Below are 15110 nucleotides of genomic sequence, written 5' to 3'. Positions count from 1 at the left end.
GTCCTGAAGAAAAGAAAAGCAAAGTTATCAGGAAGATTCTTTCAGATAGAAATATAAATCTTTAAATTACTCTTAAGAAGCTCCATAGATAATATACATGCTGTTCTTTCGCAACATCCCACCCTCACCTTCTCCCACAGAGTTCAAAAGTCTGTTCTGTACTTCTGTGTCTCTTTTTCTGTTTTGCATATAGGGTTGTCGTTACCATCTTTCTAAATTCCATATATATGTGTTAGTATGCTGTAATGTTCTTTATCTTTCTGGCTTACTTCACTCTGTATAATGGGCTCCAGTTTCATCCATCTCATTAGAACTGACCCAGAGGAATCGGGTGGAGAGGGAGGTGGGAGGGGGGATCGGGATGGGGAATATGTGTAAATCTATTGCTGATTCATGTCAATGTATGACAAAACCCACTGAAAAAATAAATAAATTAATTAAAAAAAAAAAGAAGCTCCAGTGAGCCAAAGAGATAAATTTCTTACCTATAATTTAAAATTTTAAAAGTTTGGAAGTTATACTCATCCTGAAACCAGTACTATTCTATGTAACTATCCCAATTGATTTGTCCACAGTGTATCTAGTCAGCAGGCATAAAATGGAAAAAAAAGTCAGCACAAATCTCTTTCATTCCTTCTTTTTATCAAATGAAGTTCCTCAAATACCTATTACTTTCCTCTTCTTTTGCCACTGACTTACTTTCTTCACTCATTCACTCAAAAAGTATTTATTGAGCAGAATACTTTCAAAGTATTTTGCAGTTACTGTAGGTCCTGTTTTAAAACAATGAAAAAATAGCACTTCTTTACAAAGGGAACTTACTTAGTTAAGGAGAGCAATAATTAAATGACTATTCAACAAACAATTGTTACAATGCAGAGAATTAAAACATGGGTATGTTCTGGTGACTGACCAAGTTAGATTGGCTGTTCAAGAAGGGTTCTTGAGGATGAGAAGCCTTAGCTGAGATGTGAATGAAGAAGAGGCAAACATGTGAAGACTGTTACAGCCATTCACATCATGTCTATATTGTACTGCTGAGATAATCCCATCATTGCAACAATTAAAAAAAAAAATCTCATCTGCCAAGCTCTCTCCATCAGATTGTTCTTTGCTAAATGAAAATTACCCTTGTTCCAAGTTAAAAATCAAATTTCTTAATATAATTGATGAAAATCTATAGATCAAGGTACTGACTATTGATAGAGACTTCTATCTCACCTTTTATCCAATGGACTGTGTGTTATAGTCACAGCAAACTACTTGCATCTTTTAGTATGTGCCTTGTATGCATATATTTCCTTTTCTTTGTGTTTATTTTCCCCAGGTGGAAGGGGCTGGATATTTGCCTCCCTATCGTCCATCTACTGAACAACCTATTATCGAGTTTCAGCATAGCTTCATCTCCTCTCTGGAACCTTCTTCCCCAGCTCCCTCTCTCCCTCGCCCTTGTACTAGTCAGTTACATGGCCCTTCCACTCCGTCTTCCCACCACTCTTTAACTGATATTTGAGCATTTACGCTACTTCAAGGATGACTGATTGCTCATTTCTTCCTGAAAATAGCCTCAGGAAGTTCAGGAGTGAAGAACTTTATACCATTATTTCCACCAACCATAACAGTGAATAAGTTCTCATGTAACGAAAAAATTAGAATATTAAGCTTTACTCTGGCTGCATATATATTCTGTCTAGTGGCGCTTACTCTCTTTTCTGAAGGTAATTATGATAAATTTCATCTCCTTTAAATATCTCAAATGTGACAGCTATTTGTCTCTCAACCTGATAGTTACTACCAATTCTTGACAAAAATATTCCTTGCTCTAAGTATGGATGTACTGCAGTTTAAATTTTTTTGGAAATGTCTTCAAGCAAAATCCTAAATAATGTTTGCTATGCAAAAGAATGAGGAGGTTTTTTTCCCTATTCCTCTGAACTCTATGTTTTCATTAGTATAAACTGAGATCATGTTTATTCTATGTTTGTTTAAAACACATCACTGTTTATTCCACATTAATGTTTGATGCTAGTATATATAGAACAAAAGTACGCATTTTGAGGTTCCAAATTATTATGAACAGACAAAATTTAACATGTGTGTTCACAAAAGCATATGTACAAAGATGTACATTTTTGCATATATACATATATCTTATACTGACAGAGACACACGTCAAATCCATGCTAAACAGCATAGTAAGCAAGAGTGCTGACAGTCTATGTGGGTTAAATTCCTAGTGCGGCCATCTAACACTGAATCATGGCTAACATTTCCTTAAATATCTGTTCCTCAATTTTCCCATTTTTAAAGGAGGTGATAGAAGTACCTCCCTAATGCAGTTGTTATGAAGATTAAGTGAGTTAATTCTCATAGAAGCAAGCATGTAGAAAAGTACTTAAATATAGGCCATAGCAGTGCCTGTATACTTGCATACTCTTATAATAAATTTACTTTCATATATACTTCTTTTGCTGAATTTTATATCACAGTCCCTAAAGTCCCTAATCATTCCTGCTGTTCATTCTCTTCATTTCCATTTCATATTTTTTTAATCATCTGCTGTGATAGAGAAAAAGTAAAAGATACATATACAAACAGATTCTATATATAATTATCTGTATATAATCTATACATATATAGATTCAAATATAAAAATGCCACATGGATGTTATGTCCTGGGAAAAATAGTTGTATATTAGGAATCATTTTAATCTACTAATTTGTATATCCACTGAGGTATGCAACATTTCCACAAGGTTAAGGACAGAAACAAGTAGACTGATTCAAAATTCTGTTAAACGTGAAATAAAAACTGCACAGTTCAGGGCCCTCAGTGTATATGACTGTTGAAAAATTTGCTTACTTGTTGTAGTCTATTACTATGCGTTTACACTTATGTTAAAGCATTTGTAAATATTTACCTTGCATTGTGGGCTTCTCTGGTGGCTCAGATGGTAAAGAATCTGCTTGTAATGCGGGAGACCTGGGTTCAATCTCCCTGGGTTGGGAAGATTCCCTGGAGAAGGGAACAGCTACCAACTCCAGTATTCTGGCCTGGAGAATTCCCTGGACAGAAGACGCTGGCAGGCCATAGTCCTTAGGGTCGCAAGAGTCGGACATGACTGAGCTACTTTCACGTCACTCACCTTGCATTGTATCTAATTAAATTAACTAATATAATTTAATATCTATATTTCTCATGTAGCAACACAATTCAGTTAAGGTTGTGGCAAAGGAAACAAAGACAATAGTTGACTTTCATTTTTTTAAGCCTAAAAAATTTCTGAAATATCCTAACTTCTCAATAATAGACTATGCAGTTATATAGAATACTCTGGATGTAAACAAGTTGTCATTCATTTTGTCAGTTAAATAAGCAAATATGTTTCTTACTCATTCTACCTTCCTGTGTCTGGGAGAAACTGAAGTTTCCTCAGTGACACGGATGGAGGAGCCAAGGAAGAAAACACAACCAGAAAAGAATGCCTCACTCTTTCTTAAGGAGTGACATCATAAAGATTTCATTTCATAAATATTCTTGTCCATTTAGACTGTAGACAGCAAATACAAATACTGGTATTGGGGATGAGAGTTGGGGGATATGGGGAATGGGAGAAACCTACTGGTAGATGGCACACAGGAGGTCTGATTGCACAAAGGCTAATACATGCTGATAGTCATTCAATATTCTTAGACCCACAGGATGAATAAAAAGTCATCCTGTGATAAGTACTTTTTAAAACCTCGTAAAGTTCAGAGACATCTGAAAAAAATTAAGATATCCAAGATAGTGAAGGTCTGTGAGTGCTTCTAAATATTTAAACTAATAAAGAATGGTAGTTTGTCTAGAAATAAATATTAAATATATATAAATAAATGTATGAGTCCACTGGAGGTGAGAATATAAACAAACATAGTCAAATTCCCTTCTCCCTCTCTGTCATTGAGACTAACATGACACCAAGTAAAATCTAATTTTTTTCATTACTCTTTCTATTGTTTTCAGAATTTGCTCTCTGTTGATCTTTGTGCAGGGACCCTGAGATCCATGTAGTAGAAGTCAGCTTTATGCACATACCAAGAATGTTTAATTTTAATCACTGCCTACAGAAAGAGAGTGAGATACTCAAGGCAGGTGTCTGGAGTCTGCAGATAAGGAGCATCATAGGAAGTACAACAATTTGGCACATTCTTCTGTCTCTCGCCTGACACATTTTCTTGATTTAAAGTTTCTGATCCATCATTTCTGTGTAAGGGAAGGATGATGAAGCCCTTCCCACCTTTCTTGCTGAGTTGTTTTGAGTTAAAATGGAAACATTATAGAGATAAACCATGAATGAAAAATAAGGAACTAAAATGCACTTTATCAGTGTCAAAACCTCTTGCCCTTTAAAAACCTCACGTTAAGAAACTCATAGGATGTTGCCTGCGATATTCCCTAGTATTACCAGACTATTAAAATAACCTATATTAAGAGTCAGTCATTAAGCAAATATGCACTGTGATATTAGTCTAAAAATATAGGAATTTCAGGCTCAATGATAAGTTATATTTGTCTATTCCAACCCCGTATAATAGAAGATTAAGTAGCCGTTGAACATTGACAAGATTCTGAGTTTGAGTCTTGAGGTAGAGTTTCAGTGATAGTTGGATGTATGAAAGCATAGAGGAAGGAGACAAGATAATTTAAAAAATTAATTTATTTATTATAAGTGGAGGCTAATTACTTTCCAATATTGTGGTGGTTTTTTGCCATACATTGACATGAATCAGCCATGGGTGTACATATGCCCACCCTGTCCTGAACCCCCCTCCCACCACCTTCCCCATTCCATCCCTCTGGGTTGTCCCAGTGCATCAGGTTTGAGTGCCCTGTTTCATGTATCAAACTTGGACTGTTCATCTGTTTCACATGTGGCAATATACATGTTTCAATGCTCTTCTCTCAAATCATCCCACCCTCGCCTTCTCTCACAGAGTTCAAAAGTCTGTTCTTTATATCTGTGTCTCTTTTGCTGTCTCTCATATAGGGTTATCATTACCATCTTTCTAAATTCCATATATATGTGTTAATATACTGTATTGGTGTTTTTGTTTCTAACTTACTTCACTCTATATAATAGGCTCCAATTTCATCCACCTCTCTAAAACTGACTCAGTTTTGTTCTTTTTAATAGCTGATTCCATTGTGTATATGTACCACAATTCTCTTATCCATTCACCTGCCAATGGACATCTAGGTTGCTTCTGTGTCCTAGCTATTGTAAACAGTGCTGTGATGAACATTGGGGTACATAGAGACAAGATAATTTTAATAGCTTAATGGCTTGGCTTCATGTGCCAACTCACCCAGCCCCAAGATCCAATGCAAGTACTTTCTATATGGTTCTACTTTGGAAATCATCCAGCATAAGTAATTCAGTTTGGGTCAATGACACATAAATGATCCTTAACTGACTCAGCCCCTTATTAATCTCTGTTCTCATAATGAAATGTTTCTTTGTTTCCTCTCAGCCAAAGGAAAACATAAGAGATAGTGATAGATATTTTTACCTGAAATAAAACAGTGCCTCTTAAACAAGAAAAACTCAATAAATATTAACTTTCATTATTCTGAAATTGTCCTTTCTAAAATGCTTGGAGAGTATATACAATTTATGTAAATTAGTTATTAAAGATTGTTGAAATAATTTCCTATTGCTTTCCACAGTTCACCCATAATCATTTCATTGAGGACCTAATATTTAGCTGGGTGATGCCTCAACATAACCCAGCATGAACTACGTTATCCTTTGGTTGGAGTAACATGAACAGGATGATTTAGGCATCTCTGTTACCAAACAATAAGAGATTTATCTATTTCCTGTGAAATGATTAGTTTAGAACAATTAATGGCAATTTTATAATAGAGATACTGGCAAACTGAGTAAATTTTATACTCTTCAGAGAAAGGGAAAATAACTGATTAAAATGTCTAGAATTGAATAATGCTTTGTATGTTTTCTATCCATTTTCACATTTTAATTCACTGTCTTCCACAATCCTCTTTTAAAAAGACAGCAGTTATATCACGTACCTTTAATCCTAATATTTGAAGGACAAAAGTAGATGGTTATCGATTCTGATGAGCCACTCCTTAATTTTTTCTGCAGAGTCTCCTTATAACTTCCCCAAATTCAGAGAATGTAAATCTCCTCAATCCTCACTCCCAAGACCACACACTGAGAAGCTTTTGTTGTAATCAAGGTCATGTCTGTTCCCAGAAAGACTGTGTGTCTCTTCAGAGAGCATCAGGTCCCTCCTAGCAGTGTCCTCAACTGTGCGCATGCATGCACATGCGCGTGCGCGTGCGCGCGCGTGCACACACACACACACACACACACACACACACACACACACACACACACGAATGTAAAGCTGTGCTAGTTACATGGTGATGTATTTGAGCTTTCCTTTGTCCTGAAAAAAAGGAATATGAATACATACGCTTCATGTCTTCTCCTGGTTCTGAATACTTATCCTGCCTCCCCTTTCCCGGGAGACATTTTCTTCTCACTAGAGTGTTAGAAAGTAGTTTGATTCTGTCTCTCAGGGATTGCCATGGACAAACCTCTCTCTATTTGTTGGTATAGTAAATGCCAATATTTAGGAAGAAGACAAGTAAGATGTAAAATAGCCTGTAAAAACAAAAATAAATCAATGGTAAAATACAATGAATAATCTGTTTTATATGTAACTGCTATCATAGACTATGTACATAATATGGTATGAATTCAAGTGATGTACTACTGGAACTAAATATTTGACCACTCTGAACTATTAATGTGAAATACTAAATTTTAATTTTTTGTCTGAATTAAGATAGTCTTCAAAAATAATTATGAAAATGACATAAGTAGCTTTCATGTTGATGAGTTAGTATTTTTTCTGATTGTTATAAATAAATCATAAAATAATAAGTAAATCTTAAAAATCTCCTAGTTACACATGAATTTGGCCGAGTGCCAACTGATTTCTATCAAAAGTAGTGAAGAAAATCAAGATTCTATTCTGGCTGGTTCCTATAAAGGGAACAAATTCTGTCAGGAACCAGATAAAGTGATGGAGGGCAGGAGAGTTAGGTGCTATTCTGAATCTCATTTTCTGTCCCATTGACTTCCATCTTTTTTTAACATTAGGATCCCTTTGTGCTTTTCAAAACAATATCATCATAATCACTATACTCTTAATACACATTGAAAGATGCAAGAGCTACTACAAATTTAATAATGTTTATAAACAAGTTTGTATCTTATTCCTTACAATAAAATCCATGAACATTAAAAAAAAGAAAAAACCTAGAGTCAGAAGTACTTATTAAGATGATTAAAAAAATGTAAGCTACTCAATTATGTCAATGATATAAAATTATGTAAATGTAATAAGAAGTGGGTAAGGTACTGAATATTCATTATTGACATGATATAATGGCAAAGGAGAAAGACTAGGGAAGAGGAAGTTGTCATTTGGATAGAAAATTCCCCTTATTGTTTCCATGTTAAATAAATTATGCCCAGGGGGAGGTCAAGGTGGAGGAGTAGGAGGTCGAGGAACTCACTTCCCACAGTGATCTCATCAGCAGTACTTCTACAGTAAGTCCCTGACATCTGAAATGAGTTCCATTCTGAGAGTATGGTCATAAGTCCAATTTGTTCGTAAGTCCAACAAAGTTAGCCTAGATACCCAATTAACACAATCGGCTATATAGTACTGTACTGTAATAGGTTTATAATACTTTTCACATAAATAATACATAAAAAACAAACAAAAAGTAAACATTTTTTTCCTTTATTTTTTATTAGTTGGAGGCTAATTACTTTAAAATACTGTAGTGGTTTTTGCCATACATTGACATGAATCAGCCATGGATTTACATGTGTTCCCCATCCTGACCCCCCCTCACACCTCCCTCCTCATTCCATCCCTCAGGGTCATCCTAGTGCACCTGCCCTGAATGCCCTGTCTCATGCATCGAACCTGAACTGGTGATCTATTTCACATATGGTAATACACATCTTTCAATGCTATTCTCTCAAATCATCCCACTCTCGCCTTCTCCCACAGAGTCCAAAAGTCTGTTCTTTACATCTGTGTCTCTTTTGCTGTCACAGATAGGGTCATCATTACCATCTTTCTAAATTCCATATATTTGTGTTAATATACTGTATTGCTGTTTTTCTTTCTGACTTGCTTCACTCTATGTAATAGGCTCCAGTTTTATCCACCTCATTAGAACTGATCCAAATGTATTCTTTTTAATGGCTGAGTAATATTCCATGGTGTATATGTACCATAGCTTTCTTATCCATTCGTCTGCTGATGGGCATCTAGGTTGCTTCCATGTCCTGGCTATTATAAACAGTGCTGCGATGAAGATTGGGGTACATGTCTCTTTCAATTCTGGTTTCCTCAGTGTGTATGCCCAGCAGTAGGATTGCTGGGTGTACGGCAGTTCTATTTCCAGTTTTTTAAGGAATCTCCACACTGTTTTCCATAGTGGCTGTACTAGTTTGCACTCCCACCAACAGTGTAAGAGGGTTCCCTTTTCTCCACACCTTCTCCAGCATTTATTGCTTGTAGACTTTTGGATAGCAGCCATTCTGACTGGCGTGTAATGGTACCTTGTTGTGGTTTTGATTTTCGTTTAAAGAAAACATTTTAAATCTTATAGCACAGTACCTTGAAAAGTACAATAGTACAGTACAATCACTGACATACAGAGGCTGGCATTGAGTGAAGAGGCAAGAAGAGCTACTGACTGGAGGAGGGAGAGAAGGTAGGAAATGGTAGAGCTGAAGGATTGTCAGTGATAGGAGATGGAGGGCAAGCTTCAATTTCACTCACACTTGATGCTGATAGAATGCACGTTCACATCGCTGAACGTTCACAACTTGAAGTTTGTATGTAGAGCACTTACTGTGCCGGTGGAACAGTTCTCACTACAAACTAATTGGAGACTTGGAGAGAGACTCCTGCAACCAAGGCTGTAAGAAATATTCATATGGAATTGGGTAGGAAGAGAAGCCATCTGGTTGGGACCTGTGCCCTGGGTGGAGACTCAGAGGAAAAGAGAGATTACGTGGGCAGAGATCCTCCCCAGAGAATGAGTGGTTCCAGACAGATGTTGGCTCCCTCCCACCCTGGGATCCTGCACAGGGAAGGTGAGCCCCCTTGACTGGTTGGAGAGCCAGTGGGACTACCAGAAAGGCTGTGGAAAGCTTGGACTCCACTCTTCAGGAACACATGCATACTTGCTTGCTCCTGAATCAGTGAGAAGAAGGAGGGCTGAAAGCTGCATAAGCGGCTGGCCAGTTTCCCAAGATTGCCCCCCAGGCTCGTGTTCCAGCCTGAGCCTAGGGACCACTCTAGCTCTGCTTGCTTCAAGATGCAGCTGCACATTTACGTTTTCCACACTTTTCTCTCTCTTTTCTCCTTTTGGGATCACTATAATGTGAATGCTAGTGCCTTGACATTGACCTACAGAGCCTTTAAATTTTTTTCAGTTTTAAAAATTTAGTTTTCTTTTTGCTATTCTCATTTAGTGATTTCCATTAATCTATCTTTTAGTTGATTTATACATTCTTCTGTATTACTTAGTCTGGCTATTCTTTTCTTGTGTTTTCATTTTAGTTATTGTATTCTTCAGTTGTGACTGATCTTTCTTATAATTTTAGTTCCTTGTTAAAATTCTTACTGTGTTCAGCTATTCTTTTCCCCAATTCAGTTACTATTATTATTACTAATGCTTTCAATTCTTTGTCTAGTAAAATTGATTTCCATCTCAGTAGCTGTTTCTTTTTCAGAAATTTTCTCTTGCCATTTCAATTGAGACAAATTACTCTGTCGTCTTATTTTGCTTAACTTCCTCTGTCTCTATGAAATTAAGTGAAAAAGTTATCCATGGTGGCCTTGAAGAGGTGTTCTTATATGGGAGTGTCCCTGTACAATCTCCGTGGGACCAGTGGCTTTGATGGCAGAACTGGGTTTGACCTGAACACAAGTCATGTCTTTCCTCAGGGTGCACTGAGAGCTGTCACCTTGTTAGGGGATGGGGTTAGAACTGAAGGGGTTGGGGCTGGAGCCAGGTGTGAGCCAGTGCTTCTTCCTCTTTGCTCTGTGGCCATCACAGTCCTTTTGGGGGTCTGGTGGGTCTCAAGTTCCTGAAGTCCCAGAGGAGAGCAGTGCTGGAGCAAGAGGGTCTGGTGTATTTATTTGGCAAAAGTCAGTGTGTTGTATATGGTGGTCTGGCCACTCTCAGACATATGGTCTCCTTGTGATGTGCTGCCTGTGCAAATTCCAGTAATGGTTGCCCTCTTCCTGCTCAGGCTTGGAGCTACCTTTAGCATCTCACAGTGAGCTTTCCCCTTTGTCATGGCAGCTGTTGCTCCAGAGTGGAGCTGCAATGAGAAACTAGCTGTGCTGAAGTGTTAGCTCAGCTCAGGGTAGGACATTCACTGGGGCATTCGTGTGTGAAGCCAGTCAACCTCATGGTTTTGTTCTGCCCTTTCCACCCTGCTTCAGGAAGATAGAAGCATTTTTGCACTATTCCCAAACTGAGTTGAGGTTTCCCATAGCCCATTTCTTAGTCCCTCTGAGCCTCCAAGCAGCCAACGGAGCTCCTCTTCCCTTAGTCAGACCCCAGGACTGGGGTGTCCAAGATGTAACTTGAGCTGCTCACCCCTCATGGAGGGTCTTCTTTGTAATCTTCCTTTTCCTCTGAGTCCCCTCCTCGGGGCATAGGACCTGACCTAATTGCCTGTCTTCATTCCTGAGTTGATTCTGCTTTTACCTTTCTTGTAGACTTGCTTGTACAGGAGTCTCTCTGGTCATCTCCAGTTAGTTTTCAGTGAGAATTTTTCCATATAAATATGTGAGGGGAGATGAATTCCACATCCTTGTACTCTGCCATCTTGATTTGAATCCAATCTATTTCTCAAAGTTGTATGTTTCCTCTTGATCTTACAATGCACTAGACTGGTTGTAGATAGCCTCTAAAAAATGATTGTAATAAATACAACAAAAGTAATAGTTGACGATTCTAGCTGTAGGAATATAGGTGTTCTATTGTAACATATTAAATATCTAAAATAAAGAATAACAAAGAAATAGAGGTGTTTGTTAAAATATCTATTCAAATATGTATTGAATAATTATGTACTAAGCACTGGGGGAAAACATTTATATATTTTTCTTATTAATTTTCACAACAATTAAGACCACTGAAATATAAAAACTATTTTCTGATATTTCTGTTAAATGGAAAGAGAAACACCCAATTGTTCTCCTAAAGATTACAGTTTTTAAAATGTAATTTTATTACAATATATGATTTCTACACCAAAATTTTCTTTCTACAGATGAACTATGTTAGCTAGAAACAATGTAACAATTAAAAATGTTAATTAATTTATCAACTCGTGGTGTACTTTAATAGTAGCAAGTAAATTACTGGATGTAGATTAGTAATCTAAGGTAATTTCAGTTGTTTATATATTATTGCAGAACTCTTGACAAGACATCAAGGGAAATTACTGAGAAAAAAGTTTTGGAAATATTAAATAATTTTGTTATGTTTCTGAGTTTTGGTAGTTACCATCTTAGTTACAGTTTAAATGGTCTTCAAAAATTTTTTTCAATACTTTTGCAATACTAAACTTGGCCTTGAAGCTTAAAAATGTTGGCAGGTAGAATTAAATTAATAAGGCAAAGTTTAGTCTTTATGTATTCCATTAAAAATTTATTTATTTATTTTTGACTGTGCTGAGTCTTCATTGCTGCCTGGGCTTTTCTTTAGTTGCAGTGAGCTGGGGCTACTCTCCAGTCGCAGTGGGCAGTCTTCTCATTGCAGTGGCCTCTCTTGTTGTGGAGCCCTGGCTCTAGGATGCGCAGGTTTCAGTAGCTACAGCACGTGAGCTCAGTAGTTGTGACTCCTGGCCTCTAGAGAACAGGCTCAATAGTTGTGACTCTCAGTTTCTTCAAGGCATGTGGGATCTTCCTGAATCAGGGATTGAACCAGTGTCTCCTGCAATGGCAGAAGGGGTCTTTACCATTGAGCCACCAGGGAAGCCTATGGATTCTGTTTTTAGAAATGTTTCATGCTTCCCTTTCCACCTCCCCATTAGACAACCTTTGACAAGTATTCCTTTAACTTTGGCCCTTAGGATGATGAAGAAATCAGGAAGAAGCTTCAGGACAACTCACTCCCTTCCCTGAACACCAGGCTTAAAACATGTTTATTAGTGATATTGTTATCTTAGTACAACTGTATGGTATCATGTTGAAGGTACTCCTTAGAAACTGTTCTAACTAGGACAACTCCTTAAAGGGCGTTAATTGCTGCTTTGGGACTTAACCTCCCACTGACCCCAGTTAAGGGAAGCAAGTGTTTATTCTTTTGTTTCCATAAAGGCACCATTTGCTCTAGGAAAGGGCGGTCCATCCCCTGACACAGTGAATGCTCTAATGAGTTCCTCCTTACAGGTAAAACCAGATCTTTTTGGTAGACTCAGGACTCTGTCTTATGTAGCAATGATAATCACAGTAATTTTCAGACTCTGCTTTTCTATATTGACGTAGTAGATTAGAATATATGGAACACACAGCCATTTATGCTGGTGATTTCCAAGAGACGAAAACTAGAGATCAGATCAGTCCACACATAGGACTGATAGAGGGCATAGATTGTGTAGACAAATATAGGGAATGAGGACAGACACGAGAAGGACAGAAGTGGACAGAGTTCTTTGAGTATTACTTAAGCACTAGTTGAGAGTATTAATGGACTAATATAAGAAAAAACAACCTTGCCAGGGATATGGGAATGGGAAAAAGAGACTTGTGTCCACCACTGTTTCTTCCGTCTATCTTAGTTAAAAAAAGAGAAGAGATATTTCATTCCACAAACCATGAAAGCAACCTTCGATGAGGTCTTTATTTCTGTCTTCTCTGGTAAGAAGTAAAGTAAACCATAAAGTTCTTACCTTTTCTCTACTTACATCTGTTTTTTTTGTCTCTTATCTCATATCCCTCTCTAACATTTATTAGTATGTTGAAAGATGGATCATGCAACAGATTAAGATATGACTGTTTTAATCAATATACTAAGATTTTTAGGCAATTGAACAAGGAAGAAGAAAGTTATATCCACAATAGAAGAAGCAATGACTGAATTTGGGTTTGTATTTCTCATGATGTACTATTTCCCTTCTAGGGCAATTGAAAAATAATCTCTAGATTTTTCTATCATCTCTCAAGAGGCAGTGATCTCTACATGATGTAATCTTTGTAATTCACTATTTGACCATTGCTACTTTTTGATTCAGCCATGGTGGACTTCATCATCCAGTGGGCTCAACAACACCTTCTATGGTGAGGTCTGACCTGTAGCCTTAAGCAGGAAGCGCCTCTTCCCAAGCTTGTCCTTTCTTAGATACTGTCTCTTTGTCCAAAATTCATTTAGAGTTCTAGTTGCATCTTTATAGTTATTCTCCTTCCATAACTTAAAGTTCTTTATGTTAATCTTCTGTTATTACAAAATTTTCTTTTTAAGTAATGTAATATCTGACTCTCCTGCATGGTTTCTGAGCTACAGGAAGTAGTCTAGGTTAGTGTAACTAGTGAATGATTAAGAGTTTAAAGGCCTGAATCAGTCTTACTGTTGTGGGGTTAAACTATGTCTAACTTTCATGCTGAAACTCAACAAGTTAGCTACTGCTCACAGCTTTTTGAGGAATTGCACTTATAAAACATGAGTAATTAAAAGACCCCAGTAAGAGATAACTGGGGGCTTCCCAAGTGGTGTGATAGTAAAGAATCTGCCTGCCAATGTAGGAGGTGCAAGAGATGTGGGCTTGATCCCTGAGTCGAAAGGATCCCCTGGAGTAGGAAATGGCAACCCACTCCAGTATTCTTGCCTGGAGAATCCCATGGACAGAGGAACATGGTGGGATATAGTCCATGGGATCACAAAAAGTCAGATATGGCTGAGCACACACACACAGGCAATAGAGGCAACCATGGATGGCTCTGCTGTGATTTTTTACTTATTTTGGCCAATAGCTTATTAGAAAGTGGGGGAGAAAAAATTGGCTATGGAAGAAGGGAAGGAGATATGATGTGTCAATGTTGAGTAAGGCAAAGCATTCACAGAGAGAAGGAGGGATATTTAAATAGTGGTTATTATGCCTTGTCATAGAAACTATATAACAAAAGACGGTATTGATCTTTCCTATGAAATACTGAAAACTCACAGGAGAAAAAAAATCAGTTAGGAGTCATAACTTTATGAAATGTACTTTATTATTATTTTTAACAAAAAGAAACCTAAGGTTCTCTAGGTTCAATATATAAAATGACAGAGTCATTTAATGGTTTCAGTAAACATTCAGAATTCTTCTCTAAGTTGGAGAATAAAAATTCATGTAGACATTATAAACTATGAGCAGAATTTGAATATGGTCTCAGTTACTGTCCTAGAGGAAAGAAATAGTGTGAAAACTTCCTTGAGGCCCTGTGTTCAAGTGTCTCAACCCTATGATACACAGGAGCACACTTTTAACTTTCAGCACCAGTAGTCAAATTCCTCTCCATCTTCCCCCAACCTCACATTCTTCCTTGCTTCTTTGTTCTCTGGATGACTTTATATCTTCCTTTTTCTAAAAATACCTCTTTTCAAATCAGTTATGTTTTATGTCCTTTAAAGGACATTTTATTACTGTTTCCCCTATCTATTTAACAGACCTAGTCATGTGAACAAAGATTTTCAGCTTTGTTTGTATTATGAGTAACCATAAGTTGATGTCCATGTGTTTCTGTCTCTTTTTTGTACCTCTATTTAGCTTTAAGTTTAGAAATAAATTGTGAGTGCAAGTAAAAAATAGGGAGATAAAGTTTTTCTTAAGAATATTTACTTGAAGCTCAATATTTTCACCCTATATAAGCATTTTGAAATCACAAATAAATTTGATGTTATTCATATCTTTTCATCTATATGTACGATTATTGGGATTGCAATTATTCTGTTTTCTATAATCACATAAATAGAAATTGCCTGAAAATGCTGAAAAGAAAAC

Source organism: Dama dama, chromosome 7 (assembly GCF_033118175.1).
Source record: "Dama dama isolate Ldn47 chromosome 7, ASM3311817v1, whole genome shotgun sequence".
In the NCBI taxonomy this organism is placed as follows: domain Eukaryota; kingdom Metazoa; phylum Chordata; class Mammalia; order Artiodactyla; family Cervidae; genus Dama; species Dama dama.
This window is presented reverse-complemented; position numbering follows the sequence as displayed.